Source organism: Callospermophilus lateralis, chromosome 1 (genome assembly GCF_048772815.1).
Source record: "Callospermophilus lateralis isolate mCalLat2 chromosome 1, mCalLat2.hap1, whole genome shotgun sequence".
NCBI classification, from domain to species: domain Eukaryota; kingdom Metazoa; phylum Chordata; class Mammalia; order Rodentia; family Sciuridae; genus Callospermophilus; species Callospermophilus lateralis.
In genome coordinates this window covers 82,146,707-82,168,426 of record NC_135305.1, presented here as the reverse complement: position 1 = coordinate 82,168,426, position 21,720 = coordinate 82,146,707, and the positions used below count along the sequence as shown (strand labels likewise).

Here is a 21,720-nt window from a genome sequence, read left to right as displayed (position 1 = left end):
CTTTCCTTCTAGCAAGACCCAGAAAACTAGAACTAGCACTATTTATATCAAAGGAAACCTGAAAACTTATGATTCCATAGTAGTCTTATACCTAGACTTGGATGTGTAGATAGTCAACCGATATTTTAAGTAGAGATGAAAGTCCCCCATTCTCTTAGTAGCAAAGATCTCTTTCTACTAGAAGATGGATTCAATCTCAATCCTGTGAACTTTGACCTCTACTAACAGGAAGTCCAGTTTTTAGACTTTCTGCTAGTGTAATAAGATATTCAAGGTTGAATTCAATGTTCGGAAAGCTCAGACTGCAGAATTAGAGGGAAAAAAGTCACCTTAAAAGCACTAGGCGATTCCGAGCCTGGGGTTTTTCCTCCCCGTAGAACTCAGGCTTGGGTACATACACCATTTCTCTCAAGTATGCTCACTGCCGACCTGCCATCCCCAGGACACATTCGAACCTCTTTTCGAGTAGTGATGGGTTTATAATCACAAGTTTTAGAGCTGAAGGAACTTCAAATCATCTTACTCATACATCTCATTTATGAAGCCTTCAAGGTCATACCTTGTGGACAAGCTACCCATGTCTTCCGATTGCAGTTCTCTTCCCCTCCTCCTTGTTGCTTTGGCAGCTGTATGCTCACAAGGCCTCCCTTATGACCTTGGCACTCACTTGCCAAGTGTTCCCATCCTCAGCAGTCATTTGGCAAGTGTGCACCAAGGTCATCCAGGAGGCCTCCATTTCAAATTTGTTACATTAAGATAATCCATCATAGGATTGTTGTGAAAACAAAGAGGTAGTGGAGACAAATGCAGTTGTATTAATCTACATCAGTTTACAAGTGTTCCTTATTATCAGAGGTTCCATTTCTTCCTGAAAACTTCAAATATCAATTCCCAAAGCTACAGTTGAGTGCTGACCACATAGCACCTTGAAGTCTGTCCCTCTGGCAACAGGCCTTGTACCCTCAAACATAAAGGCCAAGTATTGCCTTTGGGAAAAAAAGGAACACTTTCAAAGTTCACAGAAGTTTCTAAACAAATCATCCTAACAAAAGGTTGGGAAAGGCTCAAGCCCTCTGCACAAGGCAGTGACGTAGTTATAATGATCCGCCTTGGTTTGGCCCAAGACAACAGCTGAAGGGGATGCTGGCCTCTCCTGGGGCTTTGCCATCTGGAGCTTTGCCATCTGGAGACCTTCTCAGGTGGACAAGACCCTGGAAACCCGCTTCATCAGGCAAGGGAGAACATCTTAAAGGGACCTTAAGCCCCAAAGTACCCAGAGAGAACTCTTTAGGAAGCTTTTCTTACTGTTAGGGATTAAGTATTTTAAAATAAATCCTAGGGAAATAATTCTGTCCTTCAAGAATAAAGTTGCACTTTCACCTTTTCCATTTACCCTCTCAGAGCCAACTTCCTGAAAGGGCCCCTCAGTCTCTGCATGGCCTCCTTGAAGGGACCCTTGCCTTTTCACATCCCTGATACTTCTGCAAGTTGGGAGAGCACAGCTTCCCAGTTTGAAGAAAGTGTTTAGCTAAACTTGTCCATGAAGGCAACAAGCCCTATCCCATTAGATTTTTTAAGAGGCCCTGTCACCACAGTCGAGGCACTGGGTACCACCAGCCATGGTGGAGAAAGACATGCGAATTCCACCAGCCAGGGAAGATAGCGGTGATGGAGGCTGCTGGGTGCTATGTTACTGTCAGGGAGGAGGCAGACCTGACAGGTGGTTTAAAAGTGGGCTCCAAGTTTGAATCCGTTTCACTGCTTATTAGCTGTGTGACCTTAGACCAGCTGCTTAACCCAAGACCGAGTTTCCCAACCTAAAACTGGGAATATAGTGTCTACATTAGATAGTCATGAAGAATAAGTGAATGTGCAACTTTAGAGCATACATTAAGTAATGCTGCTGTTACACTCTTGGTATTAGTTTCCATGGCTACTATAACAAGTTAGCATGGGTGGATGGCTGAACGCAACAGCAACTTATTCTGTGACGATTCTAGAGGACAGAAGTCAAACTTGAGTTTGTTATCAGGGTTAGTTCTCACCAACGGGTTCCAAGGGCAAACCCGTTCCATACCTCTTCTAGCTTCTGATGGTTGCCAGCAGGCCTTGGTGTTCCTTGGCTTGTAGTTGTATCTCTGACCTTTGCCTAGGTTTTCATCTGACCTTCACCTCTGCCGTCTCCTCCCCTTTTCTTATGGCATATGTCTTTGGATTTAGGGCCCACCCTAGTCTAATATGCATTTCTCAAGATCCGTGTCTACAAAGGTCGTTTTTCTAAATGTCACATTCTTAGGCTCCAGGAGGACATGCTTTGTGTGGGCCATGATTTGACTCAGTAAGCCCTGTCTTTAAAGAAGAAAGAGTTTAGGATACAGAAGTCTCAAGCCTATTTTCCTGTGTAAGATAGAATATGGGTGCATTCTTTCCTGTTTAGAGGCCTATCTAATCAGACTAAGACTGATAAAAAGGTGCCCTCCATCGTGTGGCCCACTGGCTTGCAAACAGATCCAGGTGTCAAGAGGTGGAAACTAAAAGGGCTTCAGATAACAGGAGATGGTCCAGGTAGCCCAGCTTCCTTGATGAAGTAACAGACCTGAGAAGCAATGTGCCTGTCCAAGGTGCGTGCATGTGAAGTCCCCCCACTCCCTGCAGAAGCCAGGCACCCGGACCAGGGTTCTCTCTACCTCATCGATTCTTCTTCCCATCACCCTTTCACAGGCCCCAACAGTCATGAGATGAACTCCAGATCTTGTAAGTCCATAAGTAAGATATCCTGTTTCACACTTTCCCTATGTCCCTGAGTTTAAAAGGGATTTAGGATGCATTACCAAAATATGGCACCTTTGCATTTGAGTTAGCCACAAACAGGAGGGCTCTCTGACCATCTCCCGCCCTTCTCCTGTGATGGAGACTATAAAAGCTAGAGTTTTCTAGACTTCCCCTGAAGTAGGTCACAGAGCCTCATGAGAGGTACCCACCCCTATACCCAGAGGAAAGGCATGTCCTTATCTTTGAAGGCACAGGGACATAGCAAGGCCTGTTTTGTTCAGGGTATTTTAAGTTCTCCCGACATCCAGTGTCACGAGATCATACCCTCTACATATCTGCCGAGTTCAAAGTTAGAATATACAAGTTTCCGTGTGTCTTTGGGTATTTCTAGTGGCTTCTGTGTCAACTTATGTTAGATAAAGCATAAGCACTTAAGTTTTTAATCCTCTACAGTTTCTGGCAGACAGCTGAGACATTCCACTCCAGAGCCTACAGATGAGATTCTAGAACTACTATCAAAAAGCTGGCAAAGAATTCTTACCCAGGACCACTCTACAGATCTGCAGTGTCCCGTCAAGAGATAAAGGTATGAACTTCCCCTTGACCATTCCTTTCCAAATTCTTAGGAGGAAATTGTTAGGATTGTGAAATCATGTAAACGTGGCTTAGGGTATCCATTAGTTATTGATTCTTTTCCTCTTGGGGATAGCTAGTACTTTTCTCACGAGAACTTGTCAGTTTTGCAGATCTATGGCATTTTGGCTATTTACATCTTAATTTTATGAACCAAAGTTAGAAAAGCCAGGATGCCAGTCTATTTGCTTTTCTATATTTTGGGTTGTTATGGTTTGGATCTGGAGTGTCCCCCTTAGGCTCATATGTGGAAGGCCTGGTCCCCAATGTATCAACATCCAGAAGCAGGACTTTTAGGAAGGGATTGGATCATGAGGGCTCTGACCTCAGTGGATTCATGGTTTGAATGGACTCTTGGGAGGTGACGGACACTGGAGGAGTTGGGACCTAATTGAAGGGGGCAAGGACTTGAAGTCATAACCTTGGGACTGTCTTGTCCCGGCCCCTTCCTTTCTGCTTCGGGCTACCATGAGGTAAACCCCTTCGTTCAGTCACACCCTCCCCACAGGCCCATAGGGATGGAGTCAGATGAACTGAAACCTAAAACATGAGCCCAAGTCTCCCGTTTTTCCTGTTTGGTTAATGTGTTTTAGTTGTAGATGGACAATACCTTTATTTTTATGTATGGTGCCGAGATTCGAATCTAGTCCTTCACATGTGCCAGGCAAACACTACCACTGAGCCACAACCTCAGCCTTTCAAGTGTTGAGAGTGACAAAGTTGACTGGTATGTGGACACAGAAATTTGGAAAATGCCTTCCATACTTTAAGAGAAATAAAATCTTATAACTTCACCTCAATCTTTGGTCATACAATCTTATATTCTGAAGATTCATCTGAAATGTTTGGAATCCAAATACTGTTCTTGTTCTTTATGGTTGTAAATCCTAGAGATCAAGTTTCTAGGCTAAAGTTGTGGTACAGAACAGTGACAAAGAATGTTATCAAGGATAAGTTGAACAGGGTATATTTTTCCATCTTCTAAGATCTTCTATTTCTCTTTAGGGTTCTGTAGTTTCCATTGTATAAGTCTTTCACCTCTTTTGTTAGGTTGATTCCCAAGTATTTTATTTTTTTTTTTTTGAGGATATTGTGAATGAAGTGGTTGTCCTCACTTCCATTTCAGAGGAAATGTCGCTGATATACAGGAATGCCTTTGATTTATGTGTGTTGATTTTATATCCTGCCACTTTGCTGAATTCATTTATTAGCTCTAGTAGTTTCTTTGTAGACCCTTTTGGGTCTGCTAGGTATAGAATCATGTCATCTGCAAATAGTGATAATTTAAGTTCTTCTTTTCCTATTTTTATGCCTTTAATTTCTTTCGTCTGTCTAATTGCTCTGGCCAGTGTTTCAAGAACTATGTTGAACAGAAGTGGTGAGAGAGGGCATCCCTGTCTTGTTCCAGATTTTAGAGGGAATGCCTTCAATTTTTCTCCATTCAGAATGATGCTAGCCTGAGGCTTAGCATAGATAGCTTTTACAATGTTGAGGTAAGTTCCTGTTATCCCTAGTTTTTCTAGCGTTTTGAACATAAAGGGATGCTGTACTTTGTCGAATGCTTTTTCTGCATCTATCGAGATGATCATATGGTTCTTATTTTTAAGTCTATTGATGTGAATAACATTTATTGATTTCCATATATTGAACCAGCCTTGCATCCCAGGGATGAATCCTACTTGATCATGGTGCACAATTTTTTTGATGTGTTTTTGAATCCGATTCGCCAGAATTTTATTGAGGATTTTTGCATCTAGGTTCATTAGAGATATTGGTCTGTAGTTTTCTTTCTTTGAAGTGTCTGTCTGGTTTAGGAATCAGGGTGATGTTGGCCTCATAGAAAAAGAGGGAGAACTTCCAAATTCATTCTATTTCCTGAAATAGCTTGAAAAGTATTGGTATTAGTTCCTCTTTAAAGGTTTTGTAAACTCTGCTGTATACCCATCCGGTCCTGGGCTTTTCTTAGTTGGTAGTCTTTTGATGGTTTCTTCTATTTCCTCAATGGATATTGGTCTGTTTAGGTTGTCTATATCCTCCTGACTCAATCTGGGCAGGTCATATGACTTAAGAAATTTATCAATGCCTTCACTATCTTCTATTTTATTGGAGTATAAGGATTCAAAGTAGTTTCCGATTATCTTCTGTATTTCTGAAGTGTCTGTTGTGATATTACCTTTTTCATCCCGAATGCTAGTAATTTGATTTCTCTCTTCATTAGCATGGCTAAGGGTCTGTCGATTTTATTTATTTTTTCAAAGAACCAACTTTTAGTTTTGTCAATCTTTTCAATTGTTTCTTTTGTTTCGATTTCATTAATTTCAGCTCTGATTTTAATAATTTCTTGCCTTCTACTTCTTTTGCTGTTGTTTTGCTCTTCTTTTTCTAGGATTTTGAGATGAAGTACGAGATCATTTATTTGTTGGTTTTTTCTTTTTTTAAAGAAATGAACTCCAAGCAATGAATTTTCCTCTTAGAACTGCTTTCAATGTGTCCCATAGATTCCGATATGTTGTGTCTGTTTTCATTTATCTCTAAGAATTTTTTAATTTCCTCCTTGACGTCTTCTATAACCCATTGATCATTCAGTAACCTATTGTTCATTCTCCAAGTGATGCATGATTTTTCCTTCCTTCTTTTATCGTTGATTTTCAGTTTCATTAATATACCCTGTTCATGGATAGGCAGAACTATCAAAATGGCGATATTACCAAAAGTTCTCTATAGGTTCAATGCAATGCCAATCAAAATCCCAATGGCATTTCTTATAGAAATAGAGAAAGCAATCATGAAATTCATATGGAAAAATAAGAGACCCAGAATAGCAAAAACAATGCTAAGCAGGAAGTGTGAGTCAGGCAGTATAGCGATACCAGACTTCAAACTATACTACAGAGCAATAGTAACAAAAACAGCATGGTACTGGTACCAAAACAGGCAGGTGGACCAATGGTACAGAGTAGAGGACACAGAAACCAATCCACAAAACTACAACTATTTTATATTTGATAAAGGGGCTAAAAGCATGCAATGGAGGAAGGATAGCATCTTCAACAAATGGTGCTGGGAAAACTGGAAATCCATATGCAACAGAATGAAACCGAATCCCTTTCTCTCACCATGCACAAAAGTTAACTCAAAGTGGATCAAGGAACTTGATATCAAATCAGAGACATAGCGTCTGATAGAAGAAAAAGTTGGCTACGATCTACATACTGTGGGGTCGGGCTCCAAATTCCTCAATAGGACACCCATAGCACAAGAGTTAATAACTAGAATCAACAAATGGGACTTACTCAAACTAAAAAGTTTTTTTCTCATCCTGGGAACAAATCTTTACTCCTCACACTTCAGATAGAGCCCTAATATCCAGAGTATACAAAGAACTCAAAATTATACAACAAGATAACAAATAACCCAGTCAACAAATGGGCCAAGGACCTGAACAGACTTCTCAGAGGAGGACATACAAATCAACAAGTACATGATAAAAATGCTCACCATCTCTAGCAGTCAGAGAAATGCAAATCAAAACCACCCTAAGATACCATCTCACTCCAGTAAGATTGGCAGCCATTAGGAAGTCAAACAACAACAAGTGCTGGCGAGGATGTGGGGAAAAGAGTATACTTGTTCATTGTTGGTGGGACTGCAAATTGGTGCAGCCAATCTGGAAAGCAGTATGGAGATTTCTTGGAAAGCTGGGAATGGAACCACCATTTGACCCAGCTATTCCCCTTCTCAGTCTATTCCCTAAAGACCTAAAAAGAGCATGCTACAGGGACACTGCTACATCGATGTTCATAGCAGCACAATTCACAATAGCAAGACTGTGGAACCAACCTAGATGCCCTTCAATAGATGAATGGATAAAAAAAATGTGGCATTTATACACAATGGAGTATTACTCTGCATTAAAAATGACAAAATCATAGAATTTGCAGGGAAATGGATGGCATTAGAGCATATTATGCTAAGTGAAGCCAGCCAATCCCTTAAAAACAAATGCCAAATGTCTTCTTTGATATAAGGAGAGTAACTAAGAACAGTAGGGACGAAGAGCATGAGAAGACTAACATTAAACAGGGATGAGAGGTGGGAGGGAAAGGGAGGGAGAAGGGAAATTGCATGGAAATGGAAGGAGACGCTCAGGGTTATACAAAATTACATACAAGAGGTAGCGAGGGGAAAGGGAAAAATAATACAAGGGGGAGATATGAACTGCAGTAGAGGGGGTAGAGAGAGAAGAGGGGAGGGGAGGGGGATAGTAAAGGATAGGAAAGGCAGCAGAATACAACAGACCCTAGTATGGCAATATATAAATCAATGGAAGTGTAACTGATGTGATTCTGCAATTTGTATACGGGGTAAAAATGGAAGTTCATAACCCACTTGAATCAAAGTGAAATACAATATATCAAGAACTATGTAATGTTTTGAACAACCAAAAAAAAAAGAAGGATAAGTTGAATTCAAAATTATTTTGATTTGCCCAAAGTTAACTTGAGGAAAAAAGTCTAAAAGGGCAGAAGGAAACTTGTCAAAACCGAGAATTCTGAATTTTGTTTAATTATACTTCACTCCGTTTTGAATTAAGGATTTTCCCCCCAAATGAGGAAATTCTTTATAGCTCTTTACAACTTTCAAACTACTTTCAATATAAAGTCCCTTTTCTCAGAGAAACTAAGTCAGCTGAGATTTTATCAGGCAATCTCACCATATGAATCCCAGTAGCTGATAAGTTGACAGCCTAGGAGAGGTAATTGCTGGTCTCCAACCGTTACAAACTTACCAGGAACAACAGCATCACAGGGAGCTTATTCAAAATGCAGAATTGCAGCTCTCGGCCCTATAGGAAACAATTCGATTAGGATCCTCAAGGAATTCATATGCACAGTTTAAGAGGTACTTCTGCCAGCAAAAAAGGTAACTTTAAAAAATGGTTAGTCAAATGCTAATGCATACTTGATTTAGTTCTACCAACATTGCAAGTTGAGCTAAAACGACAAAATAGATGCCAAGCTATGTAAGCCAAATTCAAGTACCAGAAGAAATTTTCCAGGCACCAAAAACCCCGAAGGAACTCAGCATGTGAGCTAATGCAGTAGAGTCCCTAATATGTTCCAGACTAAGGTATAGGCCCTCACATCAAGGGACAACAATCATTAGATACCCAAAGGGGTGGGGGAGAGACAATCAGATGGGACCTTGGATCCAGGCGAGTGCAGAACTTGAACTCCTACATAAACCCTGCCTCACCCCCCCCCCGCCTTCCCCCCACCCCTTATACAAAAGGCAGTTCAAGGAAGAATTCAAGAAGTCGGGTCTAGGGAGTCCCAGGCCTTACTATGTGCCAGACACTATGAAACAGTTTACTTGGAGACTAATTGGTTTAAGACTCCAACACCTATGAATTCATACTGGACAAGGGAAGCCTCTGGGACACTGAAGCTATAGCAAATAGGACCTCCCACAAACCAGAGCACACATGACACACTGACCCAAGAGTCCCAATTGAGAATGAGCCCAAGAAAAATTTAAAACCATGTGGGAATTATAAGGTCACATATCAGGCATCACTAGTAAGTTAATATGCCTCAAAATATGTAGAACAATTTGAAATACTATGGTTTTATTGACTTGAAAGCAATTTACTAGCCAGGTAATAATTTTCCCAGCCTAAGACGACTGAGACTAAGGGGTAACTTACACAAGTTGAGGGTTCCTAAGTTCTAGTTGGGTCTGAAGACTTAAAAATCCATTCCCACTGCCTTTAAAATTTTTTGTTCTAGTTTGTTATGACAGAATGCACTACAGTTCATATTACATATATAGAGCTTGATTTCATGTTTCTGCTTCTATACAAAGAATTCACAATATTTGTGTCTTCATATGTGTACTTAAGATGGTGGAATGAGGATCACTACCTTTTTTACCCCCTTGTCCTATCTAGAGTTCGTCTACTCTTCCCATGCTTCCCCTCCCAACCCCATTATGAGTCAGTATCCTTGTCAGAAAACATTCGGCATTTGTAATTTTGGAATTGACTTGCTTCAATCAGCATTATTTTCTCCAATTCCAACCATTTACCTGCAAACGCTGTGATTTTATTCTTACTGCTGAGTAATGTTCCATTGTGTATTTACACACAAGCTTCCCTATCCATTCATCTACGAAGGGCATCTGGGTTGTTCCAAGGTTAGCTATTGTGAACTGTGCTGCTATAAACATTGATGTTATAGCTGTGTCCCTGGGGTATGCTGTTTTTAAGTCCTTTGAGTATACACTGAGAAGCAGGATAGCTGGGTCCAATAGTGCTTCCATTCCCGAGTTTTGAGGAAATCTCCATACTTCTTTCCAGAGTAGTTACACCAATTTGCATTTTCGTTCTAGTATTTAGAGGAAATGTTTAATTGTTTGCCATTTAGAATGTTGGCCTGGGGCTTAGCATAGATAGGAACAATTAACATTGTAAGAACTGTTCTCTAGTTTTAGTGTTTTGCACATTTTGTCAAATGCTTTTTCTGCATCTATTGATAGACCTAAAGAATCACATGGTCATATTGATTAATTATGTTTCCGTATGTTGAACCAGCCTTGCATCCCTGGGATAAACCCATTTGGATCATGGTGCATTTAATATATTTTATATTTGATTTGCCAGAATTGAGAATTTTTGCCATCTACGTTCATTAGAGATATTGGTCTGAAGCTTTCTGTGATGCATCTTTGTCTGTTTTTGGAATCAAGGTAATGTTGGCCTCAAAAAAAAAAAAAAAAAAAAAAAAAGCACTTCCAAACTCATTCCATTTCATGAAATGATCTGAGTATTGGTACTAGTTCTTTAAAGATCTTGTAGAACTCTTCTATGTATCCATCTGGTCCCAAGTTTTTTCTTGGTTGATAAAGACACCAACAGAAGCCTATTTCATTGCTTGAGATAGATCTGTTTAACTTGCATATACCCATCCTGATTCAGTTTGGACAAATCATGACTAGAAGTTTGCCAATGCCTTTGATATTTTCTATTTTATTGGAGTATTCGTTTAGATAGTTTCTAGTTATCACAATAGATACTACAGAAATAAAGAAGATATTTCCTTTTTCATTATGTTAGTAATTTGAGTTCTCTCCCCTCTTCATTAGCATGGCTAAGGATCTGTCAATTTTTTGAAGAACTTTGTTCTGTCAGTTTCTCAATTGTTTGATCAGAACTGCAATCAATGAAACTGAAACAGTTTCCCGTCTTCTGTTTTTGGTGTCCTTCCCCCCCCCCCACCCCAGGACTTTGAGATTTAGTGTCAAGTCAAAGTCAACAAATAAATGACCTAAGTAATGAACACCATACAATGAGCTTTCTTAGTACTGCCTTCAAGATTTTGATATGCTGTATCTGTGTCCTTTTCTTCATCTTGTCTTTTGCAGCCCATTGTTCATTCAGTAGCATAGTGTTTAAAAATCTATTCCCACACCTGGAAACACTTAATTTTGTCATTGATTTCTAATTTCATTCCCTGCCTTCCATCAGATCATAATGGAATCTAATTTTTTGTATTTTCCAAGAGATGCTTTGTGGCATAATATTTGGTCTATTTTAGAGAACAATCCATGTGTATCCATCATTGAAGGATGAGATAGACCGTCAGTAAACTCTTAAGTTAACTCTTATTTATTGTATTGAGCTCTATGCTTTCTTTGTTCAGCTGTTTGGACACTCAATCCAGTGGTGAAAGAGGTGTTAAAGAATTAAGTTTGAGAGTCACAGACTACAACATAGGAGTTTGATGAATGTAGATGCTCCACTGTTTAGAGCATCTGAGTTTATTATTTGTGTCTTGATGAATGGTTCTTTTAAGCAGTATGTGTCAGATCAGGCGAGGCAGGCAGCGACCAAAGAAGGCAGATTTAAAAGGGCCGCTGAACAGGCTTTGAGATATCACTCCCAGGCAGAACTCGATCAGACCCACAGAGGAGACAGGGGAAGGGTCTGAGAAGCCGCGTGGAAGCTCGACCGGACTGGACTTTTATGGGGCTTACAGCAGGAAGGGAAGGGCTTGGGACAGGAAAAGGTTTTTAGGGTCCCTTGACCCCTTGGAGTTGGTCAGGGGAGTTGGCTGAACTCCAGGGTTGGCCAGGGGGTCCTGCTGATTAACAGGCGCTAGTCAGGAGATCTGGCTGATTGACAGGCATTTCCGCCAGTATCTGATGTTCCTTTCCCGCAGGGCTGCTTTGTTCTAAGTCACCACTAAGTCGCCACCACCGACCTAACAGTATGGAATGTCCTTTTTAATCCCTTTTGATTAACTTTGGCTTGAAGTCTACTTTGATATGAGGATGGAACTCCTACAAACAAGTGTTTGCTATTAAGACACTGGACACAATATTCAAAAATGGTGAATTATTATCTACAATATAGTCAGATTTGTAAAAGGGTTTACAGTTTCTGGAGGTGGACAAAGAACCAGGGGTAAGATATGCTGAGAAGGTAAGTGGTGAGGATAAAGTTATCTTAGGAAGTGTGAAATGGAAATCTAAACAGGAAGACTAGTAGCAGAAGGGAGAGAAGTAATTTTGGGTAGACAAGTAGGAAGACAGTGGAGTACATAAGACATTGAGAATAAGTAGAAATTGATGGGATTAAAGAAAAATACACAACACAGCTGTAATGTATTCAGATGTCCCAGTCCTCAAAAAAATCCTAGTTCATGCAAACTACTTTGTTTCACATACATTGGGGATGAGAGGGTGGGAGAACAGAAAGGGAGAGGGGAAAAAAATCTTGAACAGGATTGTTTTGGTTGGAAATTGATCTTTCCCCATTTCCCTTCTCATTCAATAGGTGGAGTCATCTGTTAACCGGTATCTCTGACCTCGGGGTGGTGGTTAACTAGGGTGTTACTATGCTGTGTTAGCAGCTACTGGGGAGAGGGAGGGAGAGGTAGAAACTGGGTACCTGGCCAGCTGGAGTTCCAGAACTGGGAGTTGCTCCCCACTGAAGATAGTGATGAAGGTGGCCCAAGATGGAGGCACCCGCTTTCAGAAGTGGGCGGTCACATGGGGGGAGCCCAGCCATGGTGTTAGAGGATGAATTCAGAGACCAGCTTGTGCAGTGTGGCTATTAGCCAACTTCAAAGCCCATGTGAAGTTATCAGGTGCAGGCGGGCTGGCTACTGCACGTGGGGGACTATCCACTGCCGCAGAGTCCCAAGATGGCAGCAACCAGGGGAGCTCCACTGGAGTGGCCAGAGTTCCTGCAAGTGGGAAGCTCCAGCTGTCCTGCATGGGAGTGGCATTGGCAATTTCTGCTTGGATGCTGATGGTGCCCACCAGGGTACCGAGTAGTCCTGCGTAGGCAAGTGGTTGGGAGACCTACTGATGCCGAGGCCCGAGTCCCGGATGGGCATGATGGCCATGATTCCCACGTGAGAGCAAGAATACTGCTCACAAAGAAGCGGTATAATCACAACTTAAGTTCCAGGTCATGGAGAGACACGGAATGCTGCCTCCCTCAGGCCCACCATCTTGAATCTCACCCTACTGCTTTTTCTACATTACATTATCTCTGCTTTTAATAAGTATGACTCTTATTCAATAATTGGTTCAAGCTCTTTTGGGGGGGAGGGCTATGTTTACAAGTTGTTTTTTTTTTAAAATCCCCAAAATACATAAATGAGAACCTTTTCAGATGCCAGGAGGCCTGTGCACATCATGTGGTATTACATTTACATCACAAAACACTCTTATGAAAGTCATACACATGTTAAAGAGCTGTGTACTGTGTGTACACAAATTAAGAAGGAGACTTTTCCTACTTACATAGTCCTCTGGTAGAAAATCTGGAAACTGGACAGTCTCGATTTCCAGCCTCGGATGTAGATACAGCCTTTGAACAGTTTTTTTAAGGATGAAATGTGTTACACAATATCCTTTAGACATACATGTTAGACTAAAGAATCCTACCACGTTAACAGTGTTATTCAAAAGATAACATTTGAATAAAGATGCAAAACAGGATGATCAGAGAATTTTATACACGTTCTGAAAAGAGTAATTCTCTTAACAGATCCACAATGCATTTCAGCCTCATATTAAGTCATCCGTCGGTAGTAGCCATGATCTTCCTGTACAGTCATGAACTTGAACAGATGCTTTATGGCACCTGTTTAAGTCAAGTCACTAAAGAGGTCATGTGGTAAATCCCTCTCCTTTCCTACCCACAAAAAAGCCAAGTGCAAAATATCAACTTCTATGACAAGATCTCAACCAGGTCAAAGTTTTGGAGGTCGTTTTGGTAACAACCAAAGCTTAAGGTTCTGTTTAGGGGTTTGCCCCAAAACAAACTCTGGTCCACAAAGCTTAAGTAAAAACTACAAGGAGAACAAGCCATGATTCACCTTCAAATAAGAATTTCCAAGGCAGCAGTTCCGAAAGCAACTAAGGCCAAAATGCTACTAAAACACTGTTGTAACTGGTGACTCTTCTGAAAACAAATGCCAGATATGGGGCTGATGTGCCACAGGAAAAAAGTTTCAAAACCTAAGTCAGTGTTCTTAAACTGTAAGAAAAGCTGGTCAGCAACACAAGACTTAAGGCAACAGAGATCACCACAGTGCTCTTTGAGGCAAGTCTTCCAAGGAGGAAGAATGTCAGTGGTTTCAGTTCTTAAGTTTGCTAGCTGTCAGATACTACTTCCTCCTCCTGTCATCCTCCTCTTCCTTTCTGTCTAGTTCATAGGTTATCTGATGACTCATGAAGCAAGACATACTCTCTGCTGCTGAATCCAAGTTCAAGCACATCCTTTTCTTTCTGTTCACAGTATGTGCGGCTCAATGCGCTTGTTCAAGAAGGTTCCATTGCCTGAGCCAAGGTCAGTGATGTAGGGCTTCACCCTTCAGACAATTGTGCGATCAGCATTGGGTATATTCCACAAGCTGATATTGTTAAGACTGCATGCTGCTTTGAACAAGAGGGATGATCAATTGGAATGTCTGCAGTGCTGCAGTGTTGACCCAAAAGGTAAGCGCTTTGTTGATGTACATGACTGAAACACCATCATTTTTAAGGATGCGGAGATCCATCATTTTGTGGAGGTGGGGGCAGAGATATGAGCTTCTGGGGACAATTTAATGACTACACCCGGGAAGGTGTTGGTGTCCAGGAAGTGCACCAGAAAGTTTGAAGCTTGTGTTTTTTCTTAGCAGGCACCTCTTTGTCTTTATTGCCACCAGGTGGAGGAATCGCCTCCTGAGCCTCATTAGCACTGCCACTGACTTCATTCTTCTGGCAATGCCCTGGTGCCTGGCATTATAAGACCCGGCTCTTCCTCAGCCTGCAGGTTTGGGCTGCCCACTCCCAGCCTTCTCATCAGAACTTCTCCTTTGGCAGGAATGACCCCGGTGTCTGTCACCGTTCCCAGCTCTAGCTGTGTTCCTGTTCTAATTGTTCAGTGATTCACTTCCCCGCTCCCTCTTCACCTCCTTCATTCTGCGAGTTTGGTTGAGTAAGAGGAGTTCCGTTGACGTCTTCTCCCTGAAGAGCAAGGACGAATTTGGCCCCCGAACTCCTGCTTCAGGGTGCCCACTCTCCCAGAAGCCCTCGCAGTGGAGAAGCTGAGCACATGATTCCCTCTTGGGCAGGACCGTAATTGGCCCAGCTCAGGAGGCGGGAGTTTTAAGTTTCAAAAGCAATCTTCTTACTACTTCATAGTCAGATCTGGGCGCCCTACCGCCAAGTTACACCCCCAGCCCTTTATGTTTCATAAAGGAAACAGTTGGCACATAGTGGCCAACATCTACTAAGCCTTTAAAACTACCAGCCATCGATATTTCTGTTACTACAATGAACTTCAAATGTAGAAATATGCATAAGTCAATAAAGCTATTTCTACTCTTGGGGGGGGGGGGCAAACTTCTGGGTTTATTCACCTCAAGGCTTTTTTTGCCCTGTTATTACATGGAGATAACCCATATGCATGGTAATAGCAAATTATTTAGTCGATTATTGAATGGAATGGTCATTAGTATACTATTTGAAAGCTATGGTGAACGAAAAAAAATTTGTGACAGGGAATCAAGACTAGGGTCTCGTGCATACCCGGTGAAAAAAAAGGCGAAGAACCGGGAGACGGGCAAGCAAGAAATGAAAGATGGAGAACACAAGAGTTTGTCAGAGATGACAAAGACATCCCTCCATAGTGGCAAGAGGCCTGGTTCTACTCTTGTAAAGCAAGAGCTTTAATCCAATATATTTGGACTCAGTTTTTCATCCATACATAATGGATAGAAACATTTGAATATCAAGTTTCTTGATAAAAAGGACAAGAATTTTGAAGCAGTTGGACCAAGTGGGAAGCAAGAGGTATAGTTTTCTGAAAATCCTGAATTCAGATAAGATAATGCCATGGCACAAATCCTTATGTTTCCCAAGATAGACATCAGGTCACCAGAATATAAGCAAGATAAGCTTTTGCTTTCATTTCTGGAACAGTAGCATGGTATCCCTGGAAGTTTACTTTAAATAGCAGTTCTAACCCTCACACACATGCTAAGGGAGTGGTGTAGAGCTCAGGCACTTCTGCAAAGCTGTAATTTCTTATTTCTTGTCCCTTCACTAAATTACAATTTAAATTCCATCATTCAAAACTGCCTGATCTTGAGCCAGATGCATATATCACAAAAGGCATTAAGATCTGACCTTTAATATCCCCCAAAAAGAAATGTCATGAGTCCATCACAGAATCATAACTCCCTCTTGAATTAGTACTAAGATTTGAACGTCAGAGGGGAACTCCGAATAAAGAATCGGGACTTCTCCAGCAACTGAAAACTGAGTTCCAAGGGGGGAAAGTGACTCTTGCATTTCAAAACAAAAGCAATAGTGAGTAAACAGCAGTGTATCAAAGGATGCTATGTGCAAAAACTGAAGTTGCACAGTGATGTCCTAAGATGAGTGGAAACTTAATAGTAAACATTTTGATAGAGGCCCTAAAACCCCAGACAGTTATTCATTGGCTCCCTTACTGGGTAAGATTTACATCTAGTGGCTTCATCAGTATAGATGCCACAGACTCTGCCAAGAGTGCTGTGGGACTTATTGTGAGCACATATTGCTCTTGGAATATTTGTCATTTTAGCTCAGTGAGTGGCTAGCCCTTTGTTAGTGGGGAGATGAGGCTGCCTGCATTGTCAGTCTTGGTACTTTCAGAGGTTTTCATTGTGTAGCACACCTTGAAACATTCCCCTCTTCCCTCAAGCATGCCTAGGAAAGTAGAAAGGTATTCTAGGTCTTTGATTCAAGTGATAAAAGAAAAGCCCAGCATGGTGGCACACACCTATAACCCCAGCCACTTGGGAGGCTGGGGCAACAGGATCAAAAGATCAAGGCCAGCAAGACCCTGTCTCAGAACTGACCATATGGCTCAGTTGTAAAGCCTACTGGGTTAAAAAACTCCTAGTACAAATACAAAGAAAAGACTAGGAAAAGATCAGGATAGGCAGTGTACAGAAAAAGTTTCAAAAGCAATAACGCCAGAGGTACTTCAGGCTCCTGGAGACCCATGGAAAGTTTGTTTAAAGCACATGGAGGTCATCACCCCTGAAGATCTATCCTCAGCCTTAAAAATGAACTCTTCTGGAACTGAACGCATATTCCGTGAGTAACAACTTCAGGCTGTTTTATATGCAAATACCGCCATTGTCCAGCCCTTGGTCTCAGGATCTTGTTGTCCAAAATCCTCGCTTCTGGGACAGCTTTCAGAAGTGAAAGTCTGTTTTCCCCCTATACATTGGCTCTGAGAGTATCCCGCTTTTCCAGTGCCAGTGTCCGTGGACTACAGCATATAATCTGGAACCTGTCTTAGACAATGCAGCTCCAACCCTGTAATGGCTTTGGAGGAAGAAAGCAGATACTGAAAGCCAGTCCTCAGCAGGCTAGAAACATGTACAAAGACACCCACGCACAAGCCATCAGCCATGACATAGGTAATGTGACCAGTATTTTTACTGCTGACAAAATATATTCCTAGAAAAACCAGTGAGACTATCTGTGGCTCCCTGGGGTGAGACCTTCTGAGAACACTCAGAATGCAAACACCTCTCACCATTGCTCTCTCCAAATCAAGAGACAATATGTATGTTGAGAGACCCAGGATAACATCTTGAAGATTTAGAAGACAAGGAAGATGATTGGCTACATAAGGCAGGCTTTTTTCAAGTTCATGCACAGGACCATCCGATTTTTCCCCCGCCCCTTAAAAAGAAGGGGGGGCAGAATTTAGTCAAGAGACTGGGAAAGCAAAACCCTTGAAGTCTGAGGGCCCTATTCCTTCCCTTCTATCAGTCAGCTATGCTGGAAAGAAGGTTGGTGCATGTGAGTATCCTAAGCTTCATAAGCTGAAGATAGAGGAAGGCTGTGAAACTATTGGGTGCCAGAAGAAACTAACCACAGCCCACCTGGAGGAATCAGTTCAAGACGGGCTCTTCTGCATCAGTTCTTCCAGGCTGGAAGCCAAGCTCCTCTTAAGAAATTTACTTATGAATGAGGGTAGAAGAGAACATCTTTCAAAATAACTCCAATGGACCAAGAAGTTATGAGAAGTGTGAAGCCTTTTGAATAAGTATTAAAACTGAGTGTTATTGCTTTTATGCAATCTCATTTAACTAAACCAGGTTGGAAGGAGGGCATCTGAGACAATTCTGTGGAATGTCGACTGAAGCCTTTACCTACATTCATACAAAAGCAGAATTGGTGGCGTTCAAGTAAAAACCACAGCAGAATAGATTAATACTTGCTATGTCTTCATTTTATAGTTAATGGTTCTGACTATATATAACTTTGATATGTTTGAGGCTTTTAAGATAGTGTAGCTATTTCCAAACCTAGCCTATTGAGAAACTTCTCCACAAGTGACCAATTAAATCAGGCTAAGTAAACTTCGACCTTTGCTATCTGCAGGTCACCTGGAGCTGGAGATAATTCCTGAAGTACTAATGCTGGGACCCCAGCCTCAGATATTGATTTAACTAGTATGGGATACTCCTCAGGTGACTGACGTGCAACCAGGGCTGAGAATCTGATGCTAGAACAGACAGAAACTGGTATTTTTGAACTCTTGCACCAATACATTAAAAATCCTAATTGCCAATGTGACACGAGTAATGGATTGATAAAGTTTCCTAAAGATGCAGAAATAGAAATAATGATCACTTTCTATCCCTATTCTTAATCAGAAACATAGGAACTTTATGGAAACCATTTGATGTTCTGGTCAGTTCCCTGCCAGGAAAGCACCCTAGAGGAACTGAGACACTAGCCTTCTGGAATCATTAGCAGATAAGCTCAGCGTGCACATGCCCCTTTTGGATCCAGGTTTGAAAAGGACCAGAAATATTGGTCTCGTTGTAGACTGACAGTACAGAAGGCACGAGGTTTTCCTCAGAAGGCACGAGGTTTTCCTCAGAAGGCGTCATTCAAGGCCTAACTTTAAAAGTTATGTTCCAAGCTCGGGTGTGCCAGTACTTGCATTGGACAGCAGAGTCTTAAGTGGGAGGCTTAGGGTCACATCTGAAATAAAAATGTATCTGCATACCTACCACTGAGTTACTTCCTAAGTAGGGCAACTTGTGTTCTGATCTATTGATAGATCAGAATCCACCCCAAAATATATTGGCCTAAAAACAATCTCTTGTAGAAGTTCTGTGAATTCCCTGGCTCGACTGGCTGGTTCTACCTTGGCTCTTACAAATTTGTGGCTGGATCATGGCTAGAATCATTGGAAAGCTTGTGTATTGGGTTAAAAAGTGAACGAATAGTCATGAGAATACTTTGTGCATCTTGAATGTCCAGTCTGACACACAAAGCAGGACACTCATCGAACCTACTTAAAGCCTCTCTCTATGGCTGAGTTCCCAGAGACAACTAGATGCCAATCTGAAAGTCTGGACCCCCACCTTGGGCCCCCTCGAACTGGCCATTTTCACTTCTAATTCCATTAATCAAAGCAGTTGTAGAGTCTGCTCAGATTTGAGAGGATGTAAACTCCGTGTCTTGAATACATGTTCATAGCCTTTTAATCTCTACAACACTTCCTATTCTCACCATGTATTTAAGTTTTAAAACTGTTTTAAGTTCTTTGATAGCAACTCCAACAAGTATAGAAGAGCCATAGCTATGCTATTCTTTGCTAGACTCATTGCTTGTAACCGTCTTTTCCAGCATTCAGAATAAGTTTGCACTAAACATCTCTTGTATGTTCAGTCCAATTGGTAAAAGTATGCAACTGCAGACAGATGAATAGTATCTAGGTTCACCAATTCTCCTGCCCAAGGCCACACACAAAAAACCAAACCCACAGCCTGAGCCTTTTGGCTACTCTGGAATTTTTCCACAAATTTGACTGCTAGATTTCTGCCAGTGTCAGTCCAATGGTCCATAATGAACCAGCACCCAACAGTTTCTGCATCACTAAGTGTTCGTGGGGCTCAGAAATCAATATCTAATCACACTTAGCCAGAGCCCAATATTCTGTGCACTCAGCAGTATGCAGTTTGGGTTACTGGGCAATTCAAAGTTAACATGAGAAGACAAACATTTATTGGAATGAACTGCATTAGAAGTATTACCATTGTGATGCAAATCACTGTTAATGACATGTTTCGAGTGCTCACTCATGAGACCTACTCTAGCAGGAATTTCAAGATACACAAAGGAAATTTTTTAAACCTCAAACCAATGTTACTCTGCCACCCAGCCCAGCACAAGGAACACAATGGCTAGGTTACTTTAAGATCTGTCAGATTTAAAAGCTGGCCAGAGTAATGGAATTATCAGCTATACTGGCTGTTCTAGTGGGCAATTGCTGGTCTCTTCAGGGAGAAGCATATCGAGACCAGATAGGTCTTTTTAAATCTGTTCCAGGTTCCAGGTTCCAAGCATAGCCGAATTCCTACTGCCCTTCCCCCCCACCCCCAAATTGCTTAATTCACATGACTTCCATCCAAATCCCTGAGGGATGGTCTACCAGCAGCAACAACCCTTTTCATAAGCTAACTCTCCAACCACTAACATTTACTGAACACTTCCTAAGGGAGAGCGTCTCTAACGTTAACGTGTATCAAGTCACCCAGATATCACTAAAAAGTAGATTCCAGTTCAGTAGGTCTCAGGTGGGTAATGTTGATGCCACTGTTCCTTGGACCACAGCTTAAGTAGCAAAGCTGGAGGTTACTCAAGGGAAGGTTTTGCCTGCTTCAGGCAGTGTTCAAAGGAAGCTAGAACAAAGGTCCCTCCCAAGTGCCCCGCCTAGAACCATCTCCTTCACGTGTAGTAAAGTCTCGCTGGGATTACAGGTGTGCACCATTGTCAGTACTATGCTTGTCTTTAGGCACCTGAGGATCCCTCTAATGGGGTGGGGGGGGACACAACAGGTTCAATTGCTTGGTTATGCTAATACCTCCTAATAAGTTTGCTTCTTTTATGGTGCCTATAAGAGATGCAATTAGCTTCATACTTGTTACTCAACCTTCTATAATCTTAGAGACTTTAGAAAAATTAGTAATGCTCCCAATTTTCCATGACCAAGTTTAAGACAGCCCTATTTACAAACATTAGCTAAAAACCCGAATTTGAAAGATTTGAATTTTAGAATCTTGAGATAGAGACTTCAACATTTTTTTTTTTTTTTTGGACAAAACATGGTGTTTGCTTTTTCTATAATGCCTTCCAATTGTTTTCCAATTGGCAGCAATAAGATGGAAAGTTAGGACTAACTTTTCTCTAAAGGGTCTAGAAAGAGGTTTGGGTTCTTAGTGTAGTATGTACATTCGTTCAAACTAATTGCTCAGATTATGGAAACAATTCACTTTTGCTTTGTGTCGTCTCTGAAGTCTTTTGTAGTTCTTTCCTACATCACATGGAGTTAGCCTGTGCCTTTCAGGTCCGTCAGACTTGCTTTACCTCCTATTCCTTAATCTGTCCTTGTGTTCGAGAGAATTTAAGTTCTTAAGATCATTTTTGCTTTTTAGCTTTTTTCCCCCCCTTACATCTCCTTAACCCAACACCATTCTGTAAGGATGGTCCTAGCCCAAGCAGCTTCAAATAAGGCTGCAGTCCCACCAGGCACTAGCCTACAGAGCCCTCCAGTATTGTTAGACACAGCCCGATGGACAAGTCACTTTCCACAATCCTGATAAAACTCAGGGTGAAGGAAAATGACAATGACTTCACTGAGTAGAGAGTCAGGTGTGAGATCAGGAAGGAAACCAGACTGTATATAAATTTAGTATAGATGGAGCAGATGAATACACATTCAGCCAGCCTACG

General features: G+C 41.5%; 1 pseudogene; it reads right to left on the bottom strand.

Annotated features, from left to right (window-relative positions):
• Positions 1-14,073: 14,073 nt before the first annotated feature.
• LOC143397611 (smad nuclear-interacting protein 1 pseudogene) lies at positions 14,074-18,869 on the bottom strand (annotated as a pseudogene).
• Positions 18,870-21,720: the final 2,851 nt, after the last annotated feature.